At 35.6% G+C, this 22,821-nt stretch overlaps 1 protein-coding gene and 1 long non-coding RNA gene across 3 annotated transcripts in view; one reads left to right on the top strand and one right to left on the bottom strand.

The window, feature by feature from the left end:
- The window catches only part of onecut (homeobox protein onecut), a 279,490-nt gene that overhangs the window by 165,756 nt on the left and 90,913 nt on the right, over positions 1-22,821 (bottom strand). The window lies entirely within an intron of this gene.
- LOC108382316 (uncharacterized) overlaps positions 16,019-22,821 on the top strand; it is a 20,595-nt gene continuing 13,792 nt past the window's right edge. The window contains exons 1-2 of the long non-coding RNA XR_001849679.1: positions 16,019-16,030; positions 19,568-19,569. This is a non-coding gene — a long non-coding RNA (uncharacterized LOC108382316). The remainder of the gene's footprint in view (positions 16,031-19,567; positions 19,570-22,821) is intronic.

Genomic DNA, 22,821 nt, shown 5'->3' with positions numbered 1-22,821 from the left:
ACAATCAGTTTATCGTAAATTTTAAATAGTTTTATTTCATGGTATGTTTAAATGCTTTCAGATATTGAATTTTTACTCATATTCATAAAATGTATGACTCGATTTGAATCCCGGGATAAATCCCGGGATCCCGGGATTACCTAAAAAATATCCCGAAATCCCGGGATCCCAATTTTGCTGGTATTTTGGCATCCCTAGTAACTACGTAGTTCCCTTCTCGGAACATTAAAATTTATTTTCTCTAAAAATGCCGGACAGTCAAGAACACCCGGAATAATGCTAAAAGTTAAGTTAAGTATAATGATAAAAGTTAAAGACAGGACAGACCTCCTGCTTTTCAGAGATTTTAAATTTAAAATAAGCAATCGAGAATTGTATGACAGGATGGGATCAGTAGAATGTAGAGATCTCAAAGCATATTTAAGGAAAACCTTTTGAACGCGTTCAATCCTGTCAATGTTAAACTGATGAAAGGGCCGCCAAATTATTGTAGCATACTCAAGATGTGAACGCACAAATGACGTGTAGAGCAATTTCCACGTATAAGGATCAGAAAATTCAGCATAGTTCCGCCGAACGAATCCAAACATAGCATAAGATTTCGAAATAATGAAATTAACATGATTATTAAAAGTAAATTTAGAGTTGAATATAACCCCAAGGTCATTAATCTCATTAACACTGCGTAAAACACAGTTAGATATTCTGTATGAACTTTCAAATTGGGAGCGCAATTTCGAATAACTAACATGAAAACATTTATTTATATTTAAGCAAAGATGCGATCTAATACACCATGAGTGAAGATTCTCAACATCCGATTGAAGTTTCAGCATATCCAGCCTGTTATTTACCACTGAGTAGATCTTCAGGTCATCGGCATATAGCAAAGAACTAGCATGAGAAAAACACGAAGTAATGTCATTGATAAACAAAGTAAAGAGTAGAGGACCAAGAATGCTCCCCTGAGGAACTCCTGAAGTGGCAGTAAAAGCATCAGACGACACATTATCAATGGTGACTATGCACTGCCTTTTGCATAAATAGCATTTAAGCCAGTGCAAGAAAATTGAGTGGAACCCAAGACAAGCAAGTTTATGAATTAGTATTTTGTGGGAAACTGTATCAAAAGCTTTCGAGAAATCAGTATATATGCAATCCACTTGGCTTGCGGCAGTAAAAGCGGAAACACAAAATTCACTGAAAACGGCTAAGTTGGAAACAGTGGAACGCCCAACCANGCTTCCGGCAGTAAAAGCGGAAACACAAAATTCACTGAAAACGGCTAAGTTGGAAACAGTGGAACGCCCAACCACAAAACCATGTTGATTGGGACTGATTATACTTTTTGCAGAGAAATAAATCTTATCTTTAATAATGCCCTCAAAAAGCTTCGAGATGTTCGTTAGTTTAGATATAGGTCTATAATTGCAGACATCACTCTTATTGTCACTTTTGAAGATGNATGTTGATTGGGACTGATTATACTTTTTGCAGAGAAATAAATCTTATCTTAATAATACCCTCAAAAAGTTCGAGATGTTCGTTAGTTTAGATATAGGTCTATAATTGCAGACATCACTCTTATTGTCACTTTTGAAGATGGGAGCTATTGAAGCAACTTTCCAGGCATCAATAAACTCGCCGCAATATAAAGACTTGTTAAAAATTATTTCTAGAGGAGCAACTANACTTTTTGCAGAGAAATAAATCTTATCTTTAATAATGCCCTCAAAAAGCTTCGAGATGTTCGTTAGTTTAGATATAGGTCTATAATTGCAGACATCACTCTTATTGCCACTCTTGAAGATGGGAGCTATTGAAGCAACCTTCCAGGCATCAATAAACTCGCCGCAATATAAAGACTTGTTAAAAATTATTTCTAGAGGAGCAACTACTGCTGGGCAGCTTTTTAGGAAAACTGCTGAGAGCCCATCAATGTCCATCTTTGATGATGGTTTGAGCTTAGAAATACCATTAACAATATCGCTTGCTGAAAGTGAGATTGTGCCAAGATTAATTAAGGATTTAACATTCGAAGAAAAGTTCTCACAGGACACATCATTGTCACAAACAAAATTCGAATAGAAGAAATCAGCGAACAAATTAGCAGCATCCTTAGTGGAATTGACGTGTTTATCTTTATAGAAAATCGTAGAGGGTATCGACGAGCATGATTTCTTCGATTTAATGAAGGTCCAAAATGCCTTGGGATTGGACTTTATATTAGATTCAAAGTTAAGAATATATTTTTTATACAGGAACTTATCCAAGCAATTGAATTCCTTCACATAATGCAGATAGGTATCATAAAAAGATTGATGCTGTGTCTTCTTATATTTCTTATAAAACTTATTTCTTATATTTTTCAGATTTTTCAGCCCCTTGGTGTACTAAGCCAATTTATAAGGTCTTGGTTTAACAACTGGAATATTATTCAAGCAAATATCATATACTGCTGTTTTGAAAACATTATAACAATAAGCAGGGTCAGAGTTAGAAAGCAATTCGTTCCAATTGATATCCGATAAAAGTTGATTTAAGGTATAAAAATTACAACGCGCATAGTTAAAAGCGATTTCCCGCCCTAAGACAGATTCACCAAATTCATAAAATTCAACCTTAAGAACAAGAGCCACATGGTGCATATCCGTGGGAGAAATTAGACAGAAAAAAATTGACATTTTCGTTGATAAATATAAGATCTAAAATTTTATCGAGCTTATTTTCAAAACGATTTATCTGCAATAGGTTTAGACTTAATATATTATCAATAAAAAAGGTTTCAAATGATTATGACATATTAGTTGGCATTAGTCCAGCAGACCAAATAACTTCGACTCCAATTAATATTTGAAATATTAAAATCACCTAAAATACAAATATGATTGTCACCTAGTTTATTGAGCACAAAAGAAGCTATGTTATCAGCATGAGCTCTATAAAGACAATCCAAACTGTTGGGTGGAATATATGATGCAATTATAAACAAACACTCAGTGGAGGCCGACGAGCCGCGTATGCAGACACAGATTTGGCCAAGTACAGAATCACTATTTTCAAGAGTAATTAATGAAGCACAGTATTTGCGTTGAACAGCAATTAATACACCACCCCCGCGCGTGCGACAAGTTTTCTCAGCATCTCTGTCCTTGCGAAAGACGACAAACAAATTTGGGTCGAAAAATTCAGCATCATAAAAGTTCGGATTTAACCAGGTCTCAATAATAACAAATATGCCATAGTCTAATTGCGAGCTGAACGCTTTAACAGCGTGCGATTTAGTTCTAAGGCCAGAGGCATTTTGAAAATAAATAGTTAGCCCCCCAGTGACCAACTGTTGCTTTTTATCAGTAGCAGCTACGGTGCATCTTGTGTACTTTCCTCTCTGGCTAAAAAATGAAACGGACGTACTTTTACACCCACAGGTCTAATGGNCCAGAGGCATTTTGAAAATAAATAGTTAGCCCCCCAGTGACCAACTGTTGGTTTTTATCAGTAGCAGCTACGGTGCATCTAGTGTACTTTCCTCTCTGGCTAAAAAATGAAACGGACGTACTTTTACACCCACAGGTCTAATGGCGAAACTCTATCATAAAACGCATAGGCAACACCAACTTTAAAATTGACTTTTGTATATGAATCGGGAGGCGCATCTTTTTTTATTAGTCTATGACAAACTAAGTATTGTTTCTCAATGTTAGCATGCTTGACGATGTAATCCAAAATTTTATCCTCAGAAACCGAACGATGAAATGAAGAAATGTGAAGCCATTTCATTCGTACAACAACGTCGAGATCTTTGTTTACGTTAGAGCCAATGATACTCTGAAGCTTCTGTCGATTGTTCTCATCAGTTCGTTTACCAGTAGCAGCAATACCAACAACATCCTGAACAGCATTAGCATTATAACCAGCGTTATCGCGAGCAAGAATGGAGGCATAAGTGCTGCTAGCAATTCCAGCATTAATGTTCTGTACAGCAACTGTATTTCCATTTGCAGAAGATAAATTGCCAACTTTAGTAGCGAAATTCGTATGTGTTTTATCATTATCAGCAGCAACAAGGCCAGGGGCCAATGATGAAGAAGATGAAGCAGCGTTCCTATCAGCAGCAGGTAGACCGGATGCATTTGCATTAGAGCCAGTGATACTCTGACGCATCTGCCGATTGCTTTTATCAGTACGTTTTGCAGTAGCAGCAGGTAGAGAGCGTAACTTGAGAGCTGAAGTAGAGTTGGCTGGTGAAGCCGTTAATAGAAGAGCGAAGGTCGATGCGAACACCTTTACTTCAACTGAGAGCGTAGTAATTGCAGATGCGAACTCTTCAAAGTGAATAGTACTCTTTAAAGAGTGAAGCTCAGACTGCAGGCATTCAGTTTTGCAAATTAAACGCTTATTGTCTTCGCGGAGTGCATTAACCAACGCAACAACGTGTGCGTTCTCCGTTCTAAGAGCAGCAATTTCTTTTACGACCGTTTGCAATAATATTGGTTGATTTTCGTCGTTAGAATTTTCAATACACTCACTTAACTCAGCAATTTGCTGCGTAGGTGAAATATATTACAGCGATTGTTGTTGTTGTTTCAATTTAGAAGCCGAATTGTTAGTAGACACAGAAATGTCACTCACCACAAGATCAATGGGGGGAGGCGGTGAGCGAATCGACTTTCGCCGAACATCTGCACATGTATTGCAGAAAAAAGGTCTGTCAGAGTTCAATAGGAACTCAGCATCCGACGGCAAAATATTAACGTATTTTAAGTGACGCATTTTTTGACATATATCTAAAAAAAAATACCAGAGCGACAAAATTATTTTTTCCACAACTAATTAACGGCAAATTCATGGGTATATGCGACATTTTTTGCTTGATGTTGTTTCGCTAACTTTATACACATTCCAGAAAATTATAGGAAAACAGTTTTTGAATTAAACGATTTTTCAGGGTCATATAAATTTCCCACTTTAAAAAAATGATCACCTGTATGCTGTAATCCGAATCTTCATAGTTACGAATTCGTAGTTCCGTTCCGAAAAATCGAAAATTGGTATGTTGTAGTCCGATCGTAACTATCAACTAGGGATGTTGCGAATGTGGAATTTTAGACATCCGCAGATGCGAATGCGGATGCGGATGTTTAATAGCTCAGCGGATGTCATGTATTTTTAAGAAATAATTTAGGTGAGCAAATTAGGTGATTTAAGTAAATAAAAAATGGAAGGGTTAGTAATTTTTAATAATGTTTTTTTTAGTACTTCAATTTAAAAATTGGAACATTGCATTTGATAAAAACTTTTTAAAGGGTCGTAAATCAAACCTGCGCCACTATATAACTACTCGCTCGAGGCGACAAACTTGAAAAGCTTGAAACTTGGCAAAATTGTAAATTCTTTTCGATTGACACTGCACCAGTTGAGAGGACTTTCACTTATATTTATTTACTTTTATTGCGGTGCAATAATTACTCTTTGAGAATTTCATCGGGGTTACAAATGTCGGATGTATCCTCCTGACTTTCATCTTCCCAATCTAGCACCATCGCACAATCGTTGTTTAAACACCGTTTTTTTCGAAAGAATTCTTCATTCTCATTATTTTGGTTGTTTCGAAATTTATCACGTTATCAGCGTTTATCGATTTTAGTTTTTGTAACTCATTTTTAATGCTTCGTTCTGTGACTGGTTAGATATACGTCTGTGCACTTAGTGCACTTCGTTAGATATACGTCTGTGAACTTGCACAATATCCCAGGGACCGAAAATAACAAGTAAATATGTTTTTCCGAGTTAAATTTGGCTTAATATTTTTCATTCCGAAATAAACGTCCTATCCGGATAATAAGGAAACCGCTTATCCAAATTAAACAAATTTGGTATCATATGAAAGAGGACTGAAATAGCTTTTAAACAGAAATAACGAATGAAGGTTACCACCTCTATTTATATTTTTTATAACTTAATACTAAAGAAATACATGTAAATACATACCTGACCCAATGTTTGTTCTATGGTAATTAATTTTTTCAATAATAATAATTAATATTTTTCAATGTATGGCATTCCTCTTTTAGACATTTCAGTTTTAAAGCTATTTAAGTCCTCTTTCATTGGATACTAAAAATGTCTCGCAAAAATTTCATGCATTGCTATGTCATGTCAACTCAAACAAGGAGTTATGCCATGTCATTCCATCTCAAATATACTGTTTAGCATGTCGTTGCTTAGATAAGCTGTTGTTCGCTGTTGTGCTTCTGTAGCATATTTTTAATACTGTTTGATCCTGCCTTAGATGAAAATATATACAGGTTTTTATTAGACAATTCTTTAATGCATTTTACTATAATAGGTGCTTAAAAAAATTTACAAAATCTCTTCCCGTATATAAAATGTAATTAATGATGCTGCCTATGTCGGATGTGTTGCATATGTTGCTTCAATTATTCTACAGTGTCTTCGTATGTTATTGTGAAACATGTATAAGCGGCATAATATGAACTGGCACTTGCATGATGTGACACATGTCGCTATGTTTTATAGTTCAACATTTGCAGGCCTTTACTGGATACCAAACTTGTTTAATTTCGATAAGCGGTTTGTTTTTTATCCGAAAAGTAAAAAATATTTGTCCAAGTTTAACTCGTAAAAGAATAACTGTAATTTTCTGTCCCTTCAATATTCGCACTCGCAAAAGATACGCATTGATTTTTGCGAATGCGAATGTAAAAATTAATGCGGAAGCTCCGCGGTTGCGAATGCAAATGCGAATATTCGCAAACANAGCACTGAAAATAAGCATGCCGATCTTGTCAAAATTACAACAAACACGTCGCTACTGACAACACCTTGTTATTATTCCACCATGATACGATTTTAAAATGTTGGCAAACTTCAAAAAAAATCATGGCCGACGCATTGAGAGAACGGCTTTGCCCATGGTGGAATAATAACAATNGTGACACATGTCGCTATGTTTTATAGTTCAACATTTGCAGGCCTTTACTGGATACCAAACTTGTTTAATTTCGATAAGCGGTTTGTTTTTTATCCGAAAAGTAAAAAATATTTGTCCAAGTTTAACTCGTAAAAGAATAACTGTAATTTTCTGTCCCTTCAATATTCGCACTCGCAAAAGATACGCATTGATTTTTGCGAATGCGAATGTAAAAATTAATGCGGAAGCTCCGCGGTTGCGAATGCAAATGCGAATATTCGCAAACAACCCTGCTATCAACCATGATGCAATAATACAAGGCGTTCAGTAGCGACGTGTTTGTTGTAATTTTGACAAGATCGGCATGCTTATTTTCAGNCATGGTGGAATAATAACAAGGTGTTGTCAGTAGCGACGTGTTTGTTGTAATTTTGACAAGATCGGCATGCTTATTTTCAGTGCTTCCGATCTTAATTTTTATACTACTATACGTTGGGAAATAGTATCTAAAATACTCCATTTTAGTATTTCGTTTTATAGCGATTTTTAAAGAACTTGGTGTTTTCAGAACGATATTAATATTTAAAATTGCTGGATTTGTATAATCTTTGTCCTCAAAATATACNAATTTTGCTGCAGAAAAATTTGAGGTGTGGTCCGTAAATATTTAATTAAAAAATAAATTAAATCTAATATTTATTTTTAAGTACGGGGAATGTATCTTGTCCAAGCTTTTATAAATCGGTTATTTAAGCGTGCGACGTCATTTACTTTTCATTCCACTAAGTCTAAAGTTTCCGATTTGAAACCGCGAAAATTTTGCGATATACGATTGTGAGAGCGCGCAGTTATGCGATATGAAAACTAAAACGCAAAATTTTTGCGAATTCGGAAACGGGAGCCCGGCTGTATGTGTTTTAATCTATTTAAAAAATCATTTACAGTCTTATAGGAAATTGCTTTATTTTATGGCCTTTACTTTTTCATAACTTACAATATATGTCCAAGCTGTGTGGAGCTGACGATACAAACATATATTCAGGCTTATAAGCCTGTAACTATACATTTTCCTACATTTAATTTGAAATAGTATGCACAAACGGATTAAAAGTAATAAATAATTAGTACCTTTTCTACTACTTTAAAATGCGTTACCGGAATAGACCTGCCGAAAAAGTGAGGTTAAGTTACTGACAACACCTTGTTATTATTGCACCATGCCTAATAATATAGTTGATTTTTTTTTTCTCAGAATACACATTTTGTTTTCTCAAAAAGGTATATTATCTTATTTTATTTCATTTCATTACGAATATACTATAAAAAAGCAAATTTTGTTTAGAAAAAAATATGAAGATTTATATTTTTCCCGCAATTGGGGATTAATTTCTTCCCGTTTTTCTTCTTATTCTACTGAGCTAAGGCAGTGTCAAATCGAGATGTCACAACTGATACCACCTTGTATTATTGCATCATGACTATCAACGGCACTGCTAACTAAAAGCGCAAAATTCTAATTTATTAATCAGCTGCTTTGACAGAAACAAATTAAAATAAATATAATCGCAAGTGAAATTAAAAATTAAGTGAAATTAGTATTAGTAAAGTATTAGTGAAATTAAACAAAAATTTTAGTCGTTATTTGAAAAGATTTTCCTTAATTAAGTAGAATACAATGGAATCAGTGGCCGTAACACTTTTGTCTCAGGAGGAAGAACTTGCTGCAGCTAACAGTTGCATTAATATACAAATGAGATTGCTAGTAGTTCTGTGTAAAATCATCATCGGTAGATTGATGGCAGTTTTGAGGTTTTTCGCTGAAGGAAGCTACCAACATGGTGTTGGGGAAAGATTCTGATGTAGGGTTGGCGCAATCGACGTTCTCTAAAACATTAACAAGAACTTTAAACATTTTGCAAAGCTTCGAGCAATGTCCGGCCTTTCGCTCATGCATTCCACCATTTTTTTGCATTGCGACCGATTTGATGTGATCTTCAACCTAATATTTAATAATAATCCATATTTTTTTTCTATTTACACTTTAACTTACATATTTTTGCGTCTACACACTTTATTTTATTGCTATTTTAAAAGACATTACTTCGCTCCGACACCAGTTGCTCTAGCTACTTACGTCGGATTCAGGCATACCAACATTACGAATTTCGAAGATGGCCTCCGAATTTCGAAATTACGATACGGCAACACGGATTTCAGCATACCATTTTTACGATTCGTAGTAAAATCGAATCTACGACGGATTACAGCATAGGGGTGTATATCTGCATTACTAATATTCTGTAGAACGTATACTTAGTAGTTTTAAGATTTGTAGGACTGACTTGAGGACCAGATTGAGCACTGATATAGTTGCAGCAATGTTATATACAAAACAAGGCATAAAAAACAACGATTGAATTAAAAAACGTCAATGTCAAAACCCTACCTTTGGAGTTTCATAGTGGCGACCAGTGTTGGCAGGACTTCAAAAATAAAAAAGCTAAGTGGCTCAAAAAAAAGGTTAGAAAAAGGCCAGCCTTTTCAACATTTCATTAACTCTTACATATGTACACAGAAGTTGTACAAATGTACCAACGAGAAACAAAAAAGTAATTATCTCGACAGCCAAGGTACTTACGATCATGAAATTTCATGAAAGACCTTTGCAAACCTTTTTGAATACAATACCGTTTAATAAAATCATTTTAATAATAAAGGGGACTCTTTTTTAGGAATTGAAAACCCATGGTCCTTAAAGACAAAGAAGTACATTTGTACCACCAAATATCTTCATACATTACAATACGATTACAATCGTGAATGTGTCGATTGGAGCGCGCATAAGAGCAAACCGTATATACACGCAAATGAAGCAGACTAAACGGCGAAGTCGAATTCTATTTGACAAACTGTTTAACTCGACATGAGTGCTTCCAAGCATACCCTCACCGATTCAAACACGAATCCGAACCCATATGCGGAGGAGTGTATGCGATTTGATAGTACCAGATGCAAGCTTCGCAACATATCTGGCGAGAGTTTCACGCCTGAGTCCCTCGTGGAGGCTATGCTGCAAAGGAGCGAAAAATGGTCGGCAGCATGTGACGCAATAGCAGAGGCGGTGAAGGGGCTAAGGATCCCCGAAAGGCTACGGCATAGCAGCGGCGACTAACTCCGTTTTCCCTCACGAAGTAGTGGTTGTCATCATTACCGTGGGGTGCGGAGTTTCCTGGTTTTATAGCGACACTTGAGAGTCCCTGAAAAACTGTTAAATTATAAACAGAACGAGGTCGCTGAGTAAGCTTCGTCGGACGGAGCGATGCCGACGGGTAATATTCGCTTAACATTTCGTCAAGTAAAACTGAAACGGAACAATAATTTAGTGCAACTACAAATATTGTGGAGGATTGTCTTTAAAAAATGCTAGTTTGAAAATAAGAAAAGGCTAGAAAAGGCACGAAGCTAAATCGTAAATTTCGAAGCTATACGACAAAGAAAAAACCTAGATCTAGCCTCAAAAAGACTCAACTGGCAACACTGGTGGCGACGAGTTAAAAAATATAAGAAGAGAAATGGCTGGCGTTATAGGCAGTAAGCCGCAGTTCAATCATGGCGAAAATATTTAGAACGTTTTTTGTATACAACTGCAGCAATTTTTCGTTGGAAACGATATCGTGGAGGAAAAAAATAAAAAGTCGATTCTGCTAACAGCCTGGACAGAGAGATCGTACGTACTCCTACAAAATTTACTCAGCCCACTGAAACCAGAAGACGCCGCTACGTCGTATGAGATTTGCTTTGAAGCTCTGTGCAAAAATTTTAAACCGCCTTCCTCGGGCTTTGCAGAAAGGCTTATATCTACCGTGCGAATAAAGAGGACACCGAAAGCATAAGCGAGTGGGTAGTAAGGGTGCGATCGTTAGCATACCCTGCCAGTTCGGCAATTTTTTGGACACTGCCATACGCGATAAGTTCGTGATGGGTCTTGGTAAAGGGCCGGATTGAGACACAATTTTCCTTGAAGAGGTGACGAAATGTACTTTGCAGAAGGTCGTAGAAATCGCCAATACAGCGGAATACATTAAGCAGCAGTATGACACTACCACTGTAAAAGAGGAGCCGCAAGAAAATTTGTTATATATGCGAGGTAACAAAAACAAGTGAGATGGCGCAAGCAGACAAGGTGACACGACAGGTTATAAGCAGACGGTCGACAGAAGCAGCAAGCGTAACAGCAGCACCATTCGCAGCAGGGATGTACCGTATGCGGGCATGCGAGTCAATTAAGTGGTATTTGTAAGTTCAGAAATTATAAATGCAGTATTTGTAACAAGGTCACCTAAAGAAAGTTTGTAAAAATAGGAATACAAAATTTCATTTTGTAGACAATACAGAAATTAATCTTTTTTCTATTAAAAGTTGCGCAGACGGTCCGATTAAAGTGTATTACAAGCGTAGCCTTAGAAATGGAATCAGACACGGAGTCAGAATATAGTGTAATCTCGGTCGATAGATTCAAGCGCTACTTAAGCAAAGCTCCTCTTAAACCATCTGCTATAATTTTTAAAACCTCCCTGCAGTGAAATCCCAAACTAGTCAGGAAAAATACTAGTTTACAACTAGAATTCCCTGACAGAAACCAACTAGTTCGAAAATGACCAGACTTGTACCAAGTACAAAACTATTTATTCATGCCCTGTTTGATTTGACTTCGACAGTTTAATACGATAAAGTACACCAAATATTATAACTTTTATTTGGGTATATTGTAACCCATTAAATTGAGTACGTATTCGATTATACCAGGCCTGTTAAATAATGATTAATATTCATAATGACTATTAATTAAAGCATGTTTTTTTGATCACCGTTTAGTTGATTAAATACCGATATTACCACCTTTTTAATGATTAATAATTAATTACTTAAAAAAAGTAAATTAATTATTTAATTTTAATTACGTCATAATTTTGTTATTTTTGATCATTTTCAATTAAATTCGACTTTTTTTTAATTACACGATATAATTATTTGCTTAACTTCTATTATCGATCAACAATCCAAACTATAGACAAAATTTAAAAATTCTCAATAACTATGTACTTGAGTTTTTTATTTATTTTATTTTTATCCAAATCTCAAATTTTAAACCTTAATTGTTACTCTTATAAATTTTTAAAAAGAATAAACTGAAATGTGGAAAGTTAATGAATTTAATTTATTTTAATACTATATAAAATATTTTAATTTATTTTATTACTAAAGTATTAACTGACGTATTAATTTTATTTTTAACTAAAATTTTTTCCTTTGCAGATTCAACATTATTAAAAAAGATAAATATATAGTATTTATTGTTCCTGAAACCTTTTACTTTTTATAAGAAATGCATTTAAATTTATGTTCGAAAGTTGGAAATATTTATGTATTTAGTTTTGCTTTTAATTAATAGTCAAAAAAATTTACACTAATTATTGGAACATCTGAGGCTGCTAAATAACAATGTGTGATATATTAAAGTGTACTTAATCAGAAGTTTTTTATAGTGTATTCATGAATTCATTTTATTTTTTGACTCCCAAAGTAGTGGTTTTGGTCGATAATTGGACTAGTATTTTCTGTCTATTTTGAACTAGTATGAGACTGGGATATTTCTGACCGAAATCTGACAATTGCCATCTCGTAGGACATCCCCATGTTAAAAATACCAGTTGGTTGCATGGAAAAAAGATAGTTGGCTGACTAGTTGGGCATGTGGTTCATACTAGTTGTGAAGTAGTTTACAACTAGTACATTTGACTACAGGGCTATAACGGCATGGCGTTCAAACCACTGTCTCCGTTAAGGGAATACGGAACAGTGGGCCGCCATTGCTTGGTAGAAATTTTTTGCGAGCATTTAATTTAAATATTACTGAGTTAAATTACATTAACTATTAAAGTAGAAGCTAAAGACGGAATACTGCAAAAGTTCTAGAGCTTGTTTGACGGTAGATTCAACAACGGGCGAGCAACAGAAGCTAGTAGATATTGGGGTATTAGAGCCGGTTAATTACTGTGATTGGGGGACGCCAATGGTTCCAGTGCTAAAGAAAAATGGAGAGGTAAGAATATGCGGCGATTGATACAGAATCCCAGTCTAATGATCGAAAATTATCCACTTCCACGAATAGAGGATATATTTTCAAAACTGCATGGTGGGGGAGGGAAGAGTTTTCGAAACTAGATTTGAGTTTGGCTTATCAGCAGATTCCGCTAGATGAATCTTCGAAGAAGCTGACTACAATATTCCAATACGCCCGGTTGATTTAGGGCTTGGCATCAGCACCGGCCCTTTTCCAAAGAATTATGGAACATTTTTTAATGTCTGTGGGGGGGTGGTAGTATTCCTGGATAATATCGTGATAACCGCAGCGATTCGCAATATGCACATCGAGCGATTAGAGAAAGTTTTACGAATATTGCAGAATGTAAGGTTAAAATTGTCGCTCAGTAAGTGCGATTTTTTTGTTAAGAAGATCAACTATCTGGGACATGTAATAGATAAAAATGGGTTACATATCAGTCCAGAGAAGGTCGAAGCTATAGAGAGTATGCCATATCGAAGTACGCAAAAGACCTTAAAGCATTTCTAAATGTAGTAAACTTTTATAGGAAGTTTATACCGAACGTAGCTCACGTATGCGCATCACTGTATGTGCTGTTGAAGGCCGGTGAGAAGTTTAATTTTGCTGAGGAGTGTAAACGCGCAATAGGTATTTTGAAGAAAAGGTTGAAAGCGGGCAGTTGTCTGGCGCATTTTAATCCGCAATGTAAGATTAAGCTCGCCGTGGACGCAAGTCCAGTGGGTGTAGGGGCCATCCTATCACAAGTGTCAGGAACTGGACACGAGGCGCCCATCAAATTCGCTTCTAGGAAGTTGTCCGATACCGAGCAGCAATATTAGCAATTGGATAGAAAAGCTTTAGCTATTTTATATGGGGTCAAGGGGGTCCATCGCTATTTGTATGGAAGGCGGCTCATACTCGTGACCGACAACAAACCGCTGCAGCATATTTTTAATCCTAAAAAAAGCATTCCAGTCAAGGACGCTAATCGACTGTAGCACATGGCTATCGTACTATCAGGCTACGAATATGACATCATACATATTAAGTCGGAAGCTAATGCTGCAGATTATTTTGCAAGAAATCCTACGAGAAACGAAGGGCAAAACGAATGGCCACAAGACGTCGCGCTAAACTATTTTCTGGGGACTAGCTCGTTGCCTATTGATATTGAGGCCATTAGAAAAGAAACTTGAGTCGACAACACGCTTAAAAAAGTAGTTAGCTGCATCAGGACAAGCTGGCCAGAAAAATCGGCAGATAATGAGTTGAAGCCATTTTTTGTAAAGAAGCTAGAGCTCTCCGAAAAAGATGGATGCTTATTTTGGGACTTCCGAATCATAATCCCAAAAGCATTGAAGGCAAAGGTTGCGCTATTTTTGCACATATCGCACTTGGGCATTGCCAAAAATTAAATCTATGGCTAGAGAGTGTTGCTGGTGGCCAAATCAGAGTAGACATTTAGAAAACGTGGGTTGCGAGCCATGCTTAATGAATGGTTCAAACCCCGTCAAACAAGAACTTATTCCCTGGGAATGGCCAGACGCCATTAAACATAAAACAATTCCCGTTGGCCACCCCGCCACCAATGGTCAAGCAGAAAATTTGGTGCAAACCGTAAAAAGATCATTAAAGAAAAATTTGTATTATACCAAGTTTTCACAATTTAAAAATGTTCTCCTAAGGTTTTTATGAGACTATAGAAATGCAATTAGTGTTAAACCGGCAACTTAGAACTAGGCTAGACATCCTAAATCCGTGGCGAAAATTTGCAAAAAAAACCGATTGCTTGAGTAAAGAAAAATATTGAGAAAAAGCAAGCAGAGCAAATCAAATACTATAAGGGAAAGGAAAAAGGAGGGTTTAAGGAGCACGAGATTGTAATTGCAAACAACTATTCGATTCCGGGAAGATTTCTTGGACCAAATGCAGAATTTTAAAACGCATTGGTAGGCAAATATATTTAATGAAGCCAATAGATATTGATAAATTCTGGAAACGGCAAATGATTAAATGCAACTCAACGGGTAATGAGAATTATAAGCCAGGTATTCCAGCCGATTATACTCAGCGTATTCATTTAAATAACAAAGAACCAGAAAAAATTTAACAAATGAATTACAAAAGCAAAAGGAAACAAAACGTGTAAATGCAGAAATACTTAGAGTTGAAAGAATTTATTGTCATAAATGAAACGCTAAAAGAAGATATAGAAGAAGAAATTGAAGAATTGCCAGAAAATAAACAATGTAATTTAGCGTTAACTTCCTTCTCATTATGCTCGTGCACGTCATTCCATTCCGCTTTTAATCGTTCTACCATGCCCACCATAGTGGCGTGCATATTTGTACTAGCTGTAAGTGATTGAATTAATAAACGGCAACATCAAAACCCTACCTTTGGAGTTTCGCAGTTGGTTTCGACGAATTCGTACGTTTTGGTCAGAACAAAATTTCGCCACAATACCCATGCCTAGGACCGTAACCTAAAACCTTTTGTAGCATTAAACCGCAGTAACCTGTTCTTGTAACGTTCAGAGGCGGGTATGAGCGGAATCTTGGTTCAGTCATCCTTGGAGGGAGAGTGCTTGGAAGCTGATTCCGAACTCCCGCAGAAGGGTCAATGATGGAAGCCAGACCATCGAGTATTTATGGACCCGGTACTTTGCCTTCTCTTGTAATAGTTATGCAGTTGGCCCGCCGTTTGTTTTACGCCGGAGTGCGAGCAAACTTGAACTAAGTCAGAATTATCCTTGGAATTTTATTGAAAGGTACTTTCTTGTCGAATAATGTAATTTGCATACACACATATATGTACACATGTGAACGATATTTTCTAAACACCTACATACATATGTACATGTGAATCAATTTTTAAAAGTGTATAATAAGTATATATGCAAATAAATGTACCATAAAATCATTTCTTGAAGGGTAATACCGATAGTAAGATCGTAAGACAGTCGGTAAGTAAAATTTTGTAGAGATTTCGTATTGGCGGCAAAACTTCATTTCCCAACCCTGGGTTAAGCTACTATTTAAGGCTGCATAAAAATGCCGAAAATTGCACAGAGAATGGCCTTATTTTGAACAAGCTGACTGGTTTTTATACATTTCATAAACATGAAGCTGCATTATAGCTTTAGCTCGATGTTTTTAAGTACAAGATGAAGAAAAAATCTGTACCAAAATGACCGGTACGACTAGCTGAGTAGATCAAATCATCTGTTTTTCATTACTGTCACATAAATTGCGTTTTTCGTTGCACAGCTGGCTGACATTTGATTGCCTAATCAAAGTTTAAACCAGCCAGCTCGAGTGTGTAAACACAGTTTAAACTACAGCCGTGCACTCAAAAACTGGACGCATTTTTACAAATAGCCGACTAAAATTTTAATAGTGTATTAGCGCTTATACTTTTGTTAAGTGTTAGGCCGAGCTTCTCTTCCGATTTTCTTTTATTTTGTTTTTAACGATAGTCTGAAACTGGGCTCGATCTTGGGCACTGTGGAGTGGTAGCGCGCACTTTTAACCACTACACCACAGCCGCCGCTCTCAGTATAACTTAGGTATATCTCCCATACTGCTGATCGTTCATATGTGACATTTGTGGTAGCTCAAACCGCTATAAATGAGTTAGTAGATTGAATTTTTTTTTATATTCGTTAAAGTTATGAAGGCTTCGGTCCTTTTTGCGTTTATTAAAATTTTATGACAAAACACGCGATTTAAAGAGATATTTTCGACGCGATATAGTTATTGAAAGGTACGATATTTGGACAAAATATTTTGATGCAGGCCATAAAAAATATAAAATTTTATGATTTCGCAATTTTTATTTCGAGGCATACTAATGTACAGACATATGTATGCATATACATAAGTCCATTAATATTTTTTTTCGCTTCAACTATTAATAATTAAACGCAAAATATCAGGAATATGCATTGATATATATACATATGTATTATCAAATAGGATCAGTTAAATTTTGTTTGTACTCTTTGTGCCGTTATCGGCATTCACCGCCCTCAACTACCAATGCCATAACCACAGCGATGTAACCATTACCACGTTCGGACAAACTTTTCTGCGTTTTTTGGTTTCGAGGGTTGTGCATAAAATCAAAATTGATGTACATATATGTATGCATTAAAGTATAATTTACGCTATTTGTTTGCATGCTTCCATTACATATTTATTGCCTTGTTCCACTAACAAGTACATTTGACTAGCTTAAAATTGCAGCAATTTAGTTGATTTTTTTTTATAACTCACTTTTATGTGTTAGTTTTGACTCTTTTTACTTGCATGCTTGAAATCAGGCATGGACAGCGTTGGCAGAACTCCATAAGCAAGTTGTGCCTGTGCTGCCCATCTCTGCTTTAAACACATACATACATATGTATGTGCATATGAACATATGCATCTGTTTCCTTTGCTTCTATTTATGTATGAAATACATGTTATCTTACAGTACAGTATTGCGAATATTGTGTTCTAATTTGTAATCTATAATTTAGATATATGTTCTACATATTTTACCTTTCGCCATATGAAATATCTGCTATGAAGGTAATTTTCATTATGTACTAGTTATTTCGATAATTAATAAAAACTTGTCTAATTAAAACCATTTATAAGTTTGCTTATGCATATATACATATGTGTTTTTGAATAAGAAAGCATTATTTTCCATTATTGCCATTTCAAATTAAAAAAATATACATTTTGATATAGTCATCTTCCTTAAGTTTAGGTCTACATAATAACATCATTGTCTGCCCTCCGGTTTACAATTTAATTTTCACATATATGTACATACTTGCATACACACATACACCTGGCATTAATTAATCTCTACCTATATACATGGTACACATATTCATACATACATAAATATGTATGTACCCTGCAAAAAATGCGACTAATCCGGGATGACTCCGGGAGCAATCGCAAAGTAACATGCGACTAATACCATTTTTGATCTCTTTATATGGAATGAACTGTTCACTTTTGTTCGAGCATGTCCTATGAAGAGACTAATTGTTCCCCTTTATGCCCGAACGGTTACAAAAAGCGGCTAGTCACTTTAAAATAATAAAAATAAAAAATTGCGCAAGCCACGATTCGAACCAGGTGCTCAAGTTTGTTAACGGAATACTCCTCTATGTGCAAACGCCGCACATGAAATTTCATTGACTAAGTGCGTACATATCATTAAATCGTTGATAGTAACCTTTAGAGAAGAGTCGAGGACTAATTGATCTCCATTAGTACCCGTATGAGACTAGTTGCGACTAATTTTAATGCCCAATTGTAATCGATTGAGAGTAATCTCGGAATACTCTCTTTAGAGCAGTGGTGCACACGGTAGTCTCCGGGAGCTACTCGACTTTCACATACAAGTCGTGTGTGCGCAGCTACCGAACTTATGCGCCGCTAGCAGCCGGTCAGTTTGCGTTTGTACTTCATGCTGTAAGCAGTGTTGCCAGGTCTTGGGCATGAGAAAACGTCCCTCTTGGTCTGAAAAAGCGTCATTTCCTACCCAAAAATGTCTTTTCCAAATGTACAAAAAATTGTACTTATTAAACTTTTATTGTATACAAAGGAACATATCGTCGATGTTTTAGCAAAACCGCCCATCGACCAATTGCAAAACCACCTATCTTATGGCACTCAAATTTTACAGGAGAGCAAAAAACGGCTTTTCTTTGAGGGCATTGCCTTGATATGCGCTATATTTGCGCTATTATTTTACAAATCTCTTGTTTTACTAACGATTTTACGATTTTTATGCATAAATCTCGATACCTGGAGTTCAAGGTTACCAAATATCATTTTTGTAACAATGGCGATTTAGGCGGTTTTGCAACTGGTCGATGGGTGGTTTTGTAAAAACATCGACGATATGTACGTAAGGTATATTAAAATATCATTTCGACAGAGCACATTTAAAATTCATTGTAAACCCGTTTGAGAGCGTTAATATAAAAATCATTTTATACATAAGCTTGTGATGAACTGATTAAGTCATCAACATTTTGATCGATTTTGGCTGTTTCTCTTTCGTTTATTAAATGTTTATTATTTACCCAAGCTCATTAACAAACAAAATATAAACCCACAAAAATTGTGCAAAAATTATAAACAATCTGCAAATTTTCAACTAGATTTTCAACTTTATATTCAGATTTTTTAGCCCATTAAATTTCAGGGCAATAATGTGCAAGTTTTAAGGGGCTAAATAATCGCGTTGATTTTTAATAATTTTTTTTTTCTTGTAGAAATTTGGTTAGGAGCTCGGTTGTCGAAAATGCAAAATTACGTTCTGCTAAGAAGAAGCATAGCAATAGGCCCATTCAATATCAAAAATTGTTACGAATTGTTACTAGTACTTGCAAGTTTTTACTAAAATTGAATTCAATAACCCAAAATATTTGCAAGAGGGAGCGAATTCGAGAGCGTAACAACCCGAGAGAGCTGCAAATTCTTGGAAGTAAAAATTTTACTTGCAGGAATTTGCAGGAGTCCAAAAGTAAGGTTATGTTTCAAATTCAAATGTAAACAAACTGTTCAGAGGATGATTTGATGAAACATAAATAGTGAAATGAAAATATGGATACAAAAATTAAATCTATTTTATATTTATTACTTTTATGACGATGGAAACTATTCCCAATTAAAAAGAAAATTGCGCGCCAAAACCTAACCGTCAGGAAGTGTCAAAATGGCTTAAGTTGCAAGTTTTTACTAGTTTGGCGTTCAATACCTTTTCTGAAAATTTTCTCTTGCTCTCAATTTTGATCTCTATTTTTCTTTTACGCTCTCGCTGCAAGTACTTACTGGAAAAGTTATTGAATGGACCTAATATGTCAGTCTTTTTTGCGTTCAGTACATTTTCAATGAAGTCTTAAAAAAGTCGCCTACTTTTTTCGGACGTTTTATGCTGTACAGCTTTTTTGGTGCCTGCTGCTCGGCTCTACCTGATTTGGCTTTTAATGTGCAATTACATCATTACAGTAAGCCTCGAAACCTATAAGATTTAGTAACAAAGAAAAATTACTGNAGGTCTGGCTGGACCTACATAAATTCGTATGTAATTTTTACCTAAAATGAAGAAATGCAACCGTTTATAAAAAAATTTCTTTTGAATTTTTGAATTATCATGGCAAGAGTAGTGTTGTTCCGATACTGTCATGTACTCGATACCTGTACTCTTTAACAATATCGAAGAAAAGTATCGATGCTACAAATGTATCGGAGAGAAGTACTCGATACTTACTCGTATCGAACTCATTACAGCATTCCGTAGAACTAATATAACAATTTCAGAAAATATTATATAGGCAAATTCAANTGCTTCGAGATTGATGGTACAATCACTTGATCGAACCAGCAAGCTGGTGTCGTATATTTTCCCTTTTATACGAAGAGGTTTTTGGTTGGATAAAATATTAGCTTTTTCCAGGGTTCATTGTTTTTCTATACCATTACTTATTGAAAATGTTTGCATGTATACTTATATATGATTATGTAAGTAAACAATTTTAGCTACCATTTTTAGCCACAACGACTTTTTTTAGCTCTTTTTTAGTCCTTTTTGTTAAAGGAATTTGGCTACCACTAAAAATGCTTCGCGGCAACACTGTTAGAGATTAGTCGCACAATTTTTTGCAGGGTAAACACATGCAGATGTATTTACATACATTTACATATATGTATAAACTCATACAGATGTATTTACATGTGAAGTTGGACCTACTACGCTGGCTGCTACTGCTGACATCTACGTGGCATTTACATATGGATGTATGTACATACGTACATATATTCCCTGCAGTAAATCGCGCTAGTTCAGAAATAGCGCAGAACTAGCTCTTTAAGAGGCGGTACTAGTTCTCAAACTATCCCAACGCAATACTTTCAACTGTCTCTTTTTACATGGCAGAACTTTCGAACTAGTTCTGAACTGGTTCCATTTTGGAAAGTTCTGGAACAATACATTTTTTTATGCGAACAAATTTTAAAACTCGAATATTGGATATTTTGTCTTTTGTGAACTGGTTCCATTTTGGACAGATTTGCGACAATTAGTTTTTTTATTAAAAAAAAATTTAGATTATTCGATATTTTTACATTTTGTCGATTTTTCTGTACAGATTGCATTTTATTAAATCTTTATTTATTTTTTTATTTTATTTATATTAAATTTGTTAATTTTCTCTTCAATTTTTAAGTGGCACTCAACAACTTAAATTGATTACATCTGAAAATCGCAACTGCCTCGGCCGCGATTTGAACTCGCGACCAACGATAGTACAGTCGGAGGTCTTCCCGCTGAGCTATTTGCGTATTGTACGAGAAGTGCGAATTTGTGCATTTACTTCTCAACAGAGCGCAACTAGCATACCGAAAGTCCCTCTCTGCAGCCGTTTTGTACTAGTTCAGAGATAGTTCTGAAATTGGTAGAGCGGAACTAGCGCTTTAACTGACTGTCTCTAAATTTTACTGCAGGGTTGTAAGTATTGTTATTTACGTAATTTCTGCGTACGCTTGCCAAAAATAAAAGAGCACGAAAATCATTTAGTAAGTTTTGTGGTCATTGATGTAGCGGTACTACCAAGTTAAGGTTAAATTAGAGGTGAGATACCATAACGTCATAGCCATAACAATAGCAATAACAGTAACCATATTAACTATCATCGATTATAGGCAGTATTGCCAGGTAAGCCGTTTTCTGGCTAGTTTTAGCCGGTTGTGGTAGCAAACAGCCGGAGAAAATTTAGTTTGGCCGGCAGCCGATTTGTTAGCCGTTGTGCAAAAAATTGCCGTTTTAACCGATTTTGCTATAGGCCTTATTTTTTTTAATTCAAATACATAAGCTTCGATTTTTACAAATTTAGCTGCCCAAAATCTATTAAAATAGCTTATCTTTTCTCGAAAAAAATTTTATGTCGGACTGTGTTATATATGAGGCGTCCTTTTTAAAATCGAACGGATTTCGTAAAATAAAATTCTGTCATGTCTCCGATTCGGTGAAATAAGCTAACACCTGTTCGAGGATTTTTTTTTGATATTCTTTTTCTTCCGAGATATGATCTGTCAAAGTTTGCATTTTTTCTTGGTTCTGACTAATCAAGTACTTCTTCAAATCGTTATATCTCGGGTTCTGCTCATCATAAAGAAACGGGCTTAACACTTATATATATAAGATGGTCAAGATTGTCCTAAAGCTAACTTAGCTATTAACAGTTCAACTTTTTGAAGTTTATTTGCGTAGTGAAGACTAGTAAACAAGGGGTTTAAAATTATACCATCGTAATCCTTGTTTAATACTGTATAAAAGACGTGGTTCAAGAAATGGGCGTTTGTCAAGAACTATTTTCAAAATATTTTGCTTTATGATGTGGGAATTTATTTTGGGAGAATCAAAAATTTTTTGTAATTTATTTTCGAAAGCTTATGTTGAGATATATTTAGTAATGTGTTAAGCATCGGGTTTTTGCAAGAAAGAAAAATTTTATTGCAGATTCCGATAAAATACCTATCCAGATATAATATTTGTATGGCAAGATTTTTCTTTAAGGCGACAAACCCCTAGAAATGGGCGTGGTAATTGCAGGACTAAAGTTAGCAAAATAGGTGGATGGTTCCGTGCCCAGAAGTGGAAAACTCTTGATAGCCATTCAGCAGGGAGTGGCCAGAAGTAGGTTTGGGTCCCGCTACGCTAAAACCCCTCCCAATGAAAAATTCCAACAAGCCTCGGATGAGACACCCTG

This window comes from Rhagoletis zephyria, unplaced genomic scaffold (assembly GCF_001687245.7).
Source record: "Rhagoletis zephyria isolate East Lansing unplaced genomic scaffold, Rhagoletis_zephyria_1.1 Rzeph_scaffold_00145, whole genome shotgun sequence".
Lineage (NCBI taxonomy): Eukaryota > Metazoa > Arthropoda > Insecta > Diptera > Tephritidae > Rhagoletis > Rhagoletis zephyria.
This window is presented reverse-complemented; position numbering and strand designations above follow the sequence as displayed.